We start from the raw sequence: 7,227 nt of genomic DNA, 5'->3' as shown, positions 1-7,227 counted from the left end.
CCCTCTACACCACAGTGCCAGCCCCCACATTTTCCAAATTTTGTCTCATAACAACACCAGCGAGATTAGATTAGGGCTTTCCCTAAGTGTCTGCTATGGTTTCAATGTGTCCCCTTCAAAATTCAGGTATTGCCACGTGGGTTTATTAAGAGGTGGAACCTTTGAGAAGTGATTAGGCAGGAGGCTTTCTCCTTCATGAGGGATTATAAGGTGTCCCTATAAAAGAGCTTACTAACGCTGGCGACACGGCTCAATAGGCTAGTCCTCTGCCTGCGGCCCCTGCACCCCGGGTTCTAGTCCCGGTTGGGGCGTCGGATTCTGTCCCGGTTGCTCCTCTTCCAGGCCAGCTCTCTGCTGTGGCCCAGGAAGGCAGTGGAGGATGGCCCAAGTGCTTGGGCCCTGAACCTGCATGGGAGACCAGGAGGAAGCACCTGGTTTCTGGCTTTGGATTGGCGCAGCGCTCTGGCCTGGCGGCCATTTTGGGGGTGAACCAATGGAAGGAAGACCTTTCTCTCTGACTCTGCCTGTCCAAAAAAAAAAAAAAAAAAATCTTACTAAAGGAGTTCATTCTTTTTGTTCTTCTGCCTTCTGTCATTTGAGGACACAACATTCATGCCCTCTAAAGGCTACAGAACTCACTAGACAACAGAATCTGTTGGCACCTTTATAAACTACCCAGTCTCAAGTATTTTTTTGCACCACCACAAATAGACTAGAACATGGTCTCGTTTTAACTCAATCAACTCCAAATTATCTCCAAATACAGTTACATTCTAAGGTGCCAGGGGAGGGTAGAACTTTAGTATTTGAATTTGAAGTGGCCACAAATAACAAAGCTCCTAACAGGAGCCATCTGATTCCAAAGTCAAAGTCTTAATCTCTGCTATCCTGGGAGATGAGTCTCCAGTCTCCCACTATTCAGTGCAATAAACACCAGTGATTTCAGACTTGCTTATCATCACACAAAATGATTCAGTGTTTCCACTAATCAATGATCCCCCTTCACACACTAGAATAAGGCACTGAGCTCACAGTAATGGCATTTATTAGCTTTATCTTTTGCCCCACCATTTACAAGCAGCTGGCTTTACGAGAAGACTTCACTCTGATACCAGCTGTAGAATGATACATTTCAGTTTGGGTTGTTGTTTATCTTTACTTATTTATTCAACAAATATTTACAGAGAACCTGCCATATTCCAGACATTTTTCTAAGCACTTTTTGAAATATCAACCACTTCAATTCTAACAATAGGCATGCTAATATTGTTATGATTCCATATATATATGAATCTAAAACTTGAAAGAAATGAAATAATTTGTCAGCAGTCACATCACTTAAGAGCTAGAGCCAACACTTGAAGAATGCAACCTCTAAGTGCACTTTAATTTCTCTTTCTCGTTAGCTGTTGAAGTGTTTGAATATTGATAATTACTACTAATCTTAACATTTTAAAGAAGACTATTTATTATTGCTTTCTTAATAAAACTGCCTTCTTCCATCTTATATATACTCTAAAATAATTGCAGTTTCAGTTCCTATTTAATCAACTCATTTAAGCACAGTAAAGAAATATGTGAGTTTTCTGTTTAAATTTGTGAACTAGGAATTAGGACTTCACCTTTGATATGACAGAAAAGGTTTTTAAATCCCAGTGGATGAAATAAAAGCAGTGCTACCTATTATGAGCACATAGATCAGAAATTCTGAAGAGTTCTAGGAAGGCAGGCTACAGATAAACCTGGATCAGTGGAGAAACCACAGCAGAAGAAAACAGCCTAAGGCATAGAGATGAGCACCATTCCTTCTATGAGAGTCCTCAAGAGGTTGACATCATAACAAGCAAGAACAGTAATGCTCAAAGTAATTTGTTCAGTAACTGTATTGAAAATAGGAAAAATGGTTGAAGATTATCTCCACCTTTTTACTTGGAAGTCATCACTAATAATATTTGCCCTCACTTGAAAACTGGAGAGCTAGCTAGTCTTTATTGGAATGGGGATGGTGAGGATCCTGGTAATGATGCAGTCAGAATCAGAGCATCACTGTAGGTAGATATGGGGCTTTAGAGCAGCCAGAGCTGAGCATACGGTAGAGGAGAGAAGTCAAGGTCGCTCTTTCAAGGACTCAGTGAGATGAATCAAGCTCCAGCTCTCAGAGGAATCGTCCTTACTCGACTCCCTTACTTGCTTCTCCTCATTGCAGCCCATAGGGAAACTGGCCTTAAAAACATAGGAATACCCAGGAACACAGCCAGAGCTCTCATTCAGTAGACAAACAGCACTTTAGAACACTTAATCCAAATATGAGTATCTCCTGTCACCAGTTCTTACTCTGTAAATATGAATAGGTATTGAAGGATCACCAGATTATAAAAGTGAATGTGAAGGATGGAACTGAATAAACTGAGCAACCAACGAAGCTGTCTGTATGTCATATTCTTAAATAGATTTTAAGAGGTATTAGTTTCTACCAGATAAGAATAAACTATTATAAAAAAGATATATCAATAAGTAAGGCTTATTACAAAATAAGTTAACAACAAAAAAAAAACCACCAATAGAGCTCAACAACAAAATGAAATAATCTGAGGAGTAAGTTAGGCAAATGAAAGGTAACTTTAAGGAACTCTACAAGAACATAAATGAAAAAGACAGATATGGAAAAACAGAAGGCATTCCATAAGGGTGAAACAGAAACAATGAAGGCAAAGACATTACTAAAGAAATAACAGGAGTGTTGACACATTTGATGACACAAGACCACTGTTTTGGGTAGGGTGCATGAAGAACAAAAGTCCAATGTTTAGACAGAGTCATTATTAAGTATTTCACAATACATTAAAATATTTTGAAAATCTAGAAACTACAAAAATACTTATAGACATAGAAAAGACAATGAGATGCACCTCAGACTTTTTAGCAATACTGAAGTCAGGGCAATAATGGAAAAACTTCAAAATTCAGAGGAGAAAATTATATCTCAGCTATATAATTGTATATTTTAAATACGATTTGTCATCCTTCATGTTTAGGATTGCTATGGTTTAGATATGCTTTGAATGTGTTCCCCAAAGGTTCATGTGGTGGAAGCCTGGTGATGGTCTTCAATTTGGTGATGGTGAGAGATAGTGAAACCTTTAAGAGGTAGGTAAGTGGTTGGATCATTGGGGTGCTGCACTTGGAAGAGACTGATGTAGTTCTCACTCCAAAACTTTGAGCCAAGTAAGCTTTTTTTATTTATAAAGCACAGTCTCAAGTATTTTGTATATAGCAATTGAAAACAGACTTCTACATGCAGTAGTAGTGACAAGACATGGTAGGCTTAATTACAGCTAGAGAATAGGATGATATTGTTAAAGAAAATAACATGGAGCGGGTATTTGGTATAATGGTCAAGATGCCACTTGAGATTCCTGCATCTCATACTGTAGTACCTGGGTTCAAGTCCCAGCTCTACTTTCAGTTCCAGCTTCCTGCTAATACATATCCTGGGAAGCATCAGGTGATGCAGGTGATGGCTCAAGTACGTGGGTTTCTGTCACACATGTGGAAGACCCAGAATGGATTTCTGACTTCTGGTTTTGGCCTTGCCTAGCCTCAGCTGTTGCAGGCATTTGAGGGAGAGAACCATGAGCCAGTGTTTTCTCTTTCTCTTGACAATAAAAATAAAAACAAAAATATGATTAATAAAATTTAGGTAGCAGAGGTGGAGTGAGGAGGCAAGAAGGTATTGAAGGAGTATTAGATTCCCAAAATTTCAAACTGAGAACTAAAGTGTTATAAGTGAGTAAATCAAGAAATGCACACACACACACACACACATACACACATTTAAATATGAGTGATGTCTGATTAGGATAAAAATGCAGCAAAGGGAAGAATGAAGGTAACAAGGAGACTCTGAGTTCTGAGTCAAACAAAACTTTGGTGGCCTCTGGATGCTATGTGACTTTGGATTACATTCCTGTTGGAAGGCCATAGGTGAGTGCGTACTGTATGCACAATGATGTAGACTGTACTAGGCAGGGGCATTTGTGGCACTGTTCGTATATGATGTGTACATATCCCACGGCTGGATGGTACTGGATACATCTGTGTGCTGATATGCCCCATTCCTCACTTTCTCAAACTGTTCTGCTCAGAATTTCATGTTAAAGATGAAGAGGGATTGGGGTGAAGCTGTACAGTGAGTTAAGCTGCTTCTTGTGGTGCCTGCATCCCAGACCAGTGTGTTGATTTGAGTCCTAACACCTCTGCTTCCAATCCAACTTCCTGCTAAGGTACCTGGGGGGTGGAGGAGGGGTAGCAGAAGATGGCTAAATATTTTGGATTCCTGCCACCCACGTGGAGACGAGGATGGAGTTCTGTGCTCCTGGCTTTGACCTGGCCTGACTCTGGCTATAACAGGAATTTGGGAAGTGAACCTGTGAACACAAGGTCTCTTTCACTCTTATTTTCACTCTCCTTATTTCTCTCTCTTTCTTTCTCTCTCTCTTTCTGTCGTTCTGCCTTCCAGCAGAGGAGAATGACAAATGTTTTTTCAAAAAGATGAATGAAGCAATATGAAATTGGCCTTTGTATAGCGATGGCTGACACCTGGATTACAACTAATCAATAGCTTGTTCAGGGACTTGCATTGTGGTGTAGCAGGTATAGACACTGCCTGTGATGCCACCATTCCATATGGGTGCCAGTTTGAGTCCTGACTGCTCCACTTCTGATTCAGCTCCCTGCTCATGGCCTGGGAAACCAGTGGAAGATGGCCCCCAAGTCCTTGGGCCCTTGCCACACATGTAGGGGAACTGGAAGAAGCTGCTGGCTCCTGCCTTCCACCTGGCTCACCGCTGCAATTGCAGCCACCTGGGGAGTGAACCAGTGAATGAAAGTGGAGTCCACTCTTGCTCGCTCTCTCTCTCTCTCTCTCTCCCTTGCTCTCTGTAACTCTGACTTTCAAATAGTTAAATATTTTTAAAAAACAGCTTGTTTAAAATGCAGCCTACAGTATAGCCTGGTACCTACAGTAGAAAGAAATCAATCAGATTCCTTTTCTCAAGATTTTGAACTCAGTATGGAGAAATTAGATTGGAAGTCAACAGGGTCAGAGAAACACTGTGCAAAGATTTTCAAATTGCAACGTTGTGATCCTGTTGCCTCCAGCTGTAGTTGCCCAAATTCCCTGTCTTATTATCTCTCCTGTCTTTAATCCCAAAGGATTCCATCTCCATTTTTAGGCCACAAATTTCCTTTCAATAACTTCTTTTAGTCCAGATAGATTGAGAAAGTCTATTTCTTACAGTCAAATTCAGGTTGAAAGAGGAGCCTGATAAGTATGTTCACTTTGCCTTTGGAAGGGAAGAGAGGCATAGTGGTTGCCTCTACCTGGGAAAACAGGCTGCACTAGTTCCGCTTTAGTGCAACCCCTGGCTATACCACAAAAACCGAATGTATGAGGCTGACATTGTTTTTTTCCAAGAAGAACAGACTTTTCAAAAATTGTATGAGGTTTTTCTTCTTTTTAAAAGATTATTGGACTGTTAGATTGGAGATCTCAAGATATTTGTCCAAGCTCCAGTTTTTGTAAATGAACTTAGAAGTTTAAAAGAAATAACTTCTAGATCTTCATTATATGAGTTTTGTTTTTCAGATGCATAGACCTTCTAAATATTAACAATAAACAACATGTTTGGAAGAAGTCAGATTAGCTGCCATCTTTGTTTATACCCTTCTCCTAGAAAGCCCTCTCTAGTGGCCCGAGAAGGAGAAGACTTCCCTGACAGGAGGTACCTGGTCTGGCACTATCAGCCAAGTCTTGGTATCCTCTTCTTGAACATAAAAATTTCATAGAATATTAGTCAAGGCCATTCTGTAAATCATGATAGATCAGGACACAAATAGGACTACCCCATAATAATGTCTAAATGCATTCCAAACATGAATATTGTACAAACCACAAAAAAATTCCCTGCCTAAATTAGATTTTCAAGGCACCCAATAATAAAAGTAATATCAACTCTTCTGTTAAGATTGGGGGTGGGGAGAAGATGAGACAAAGAGCACTCTAGTCCTCTAATTCACTTTCCAAATGCTTGCAACGGCTGGGCCTGGGGCTGGACCAGAGCTGAATCTGGAAGCTAGAAATTCAATCCAGGTCTTCTAGTAGATGGCATAAACATAATTACAGGAGCCATCACTGCTACCTCCCTGGGTCCACATCAAATAGCAGTTGGAGTGTCAGGAGCCAGAATCTGATATCAACCCAGATACTCTGATTTGGCATATAGACATCTTAACCACCACCTTATTTGTTAGACAAATGTCTACACCAATACCACTTCTTCATAGCACACAAGCTAGAGTAATGCCTACTTTGAGAAACCCAAAAGTCATCCACTTCAAGCCCAAATCCTTTCCAATAAGTCATTTCTAACATGCTTTAACTTTCTAATGCCTTCCTTAAATGCTCTGCTGATAGCGATGGAATTTGTCTGCTTCCTTGAAAAAGTTTGAAACCTAACATGTTCAATTTAAAATGTTTTTTGTGGTGTCTAGAGGAGGTTTTAACATGTTCCCATGGTCTGCTTCTAGTCTTATCTGTCTAGGATTATCCAAGAAAAACTCTGGATAGCTTCTCTTGAGCCTGGCAATTATGTCAGGTCTACAAAACACTTACTACCTACCAGGCACTTTATATGGATTAACTCTATGGATCCCCACAAATGACGCTAGGAGTAAATAGGTTTATTACCGAGCTTACTAATGAAGAAACTGGGACATGGAAACCACAGCACTCCTGAGTGGTGGAGACAGTAATTCAAAGCAGCCAGTTGGTGGGTGCCGGAGCCCTGACCTCCACACTACGCTGCTATCTCCACTGCCTTCGTCTACAGTGCTCTGCTTGTCCACATCTCTGAACAGCGAGTTGTACTGTCAGTCTACACTGAAACTTATTATAGTAAGAAGCCCCTGGAAATCACAGCTGGGTTTCCTCTAAGATGTTGGGGGACAATACAAACCCCCAGGAAAAATTGTTCTTGAGATTTCAGTAATGAAAATAACTCCAAGCTTCTTCTAAGCAGTTGTTGTTTTTTCACCTAATGCAGACATTGATTCCGTAATTCAGTTTTCTCATGTTGATTTTAGGAATGGTGTGACGTGTTTAGGTTGAATAAGTCTAAATGGTACTTAGGAAAGATACTCCCTTTGTGTTTTTCAATAGTACTAATA

This window comes from Oryctolagus cuniculus, chromosome 15 (assembly GCF_964237555.1).
Source record: "Oryctolagus cuniculus chromosome 15, mOryCun1.1, whole genome shotgun sequence".
In the NCBI taxonomy this organism is placed as follows: domain Eukaryota; kingdom Metazoa; phylum Chordata; class Mammalia; order Lagomorpha; family Leporidae; genus Oryctolagus; species Oryctolagus cuniculus.
This window is presented reverse-complemented; position numbering follows the sequence as displayed.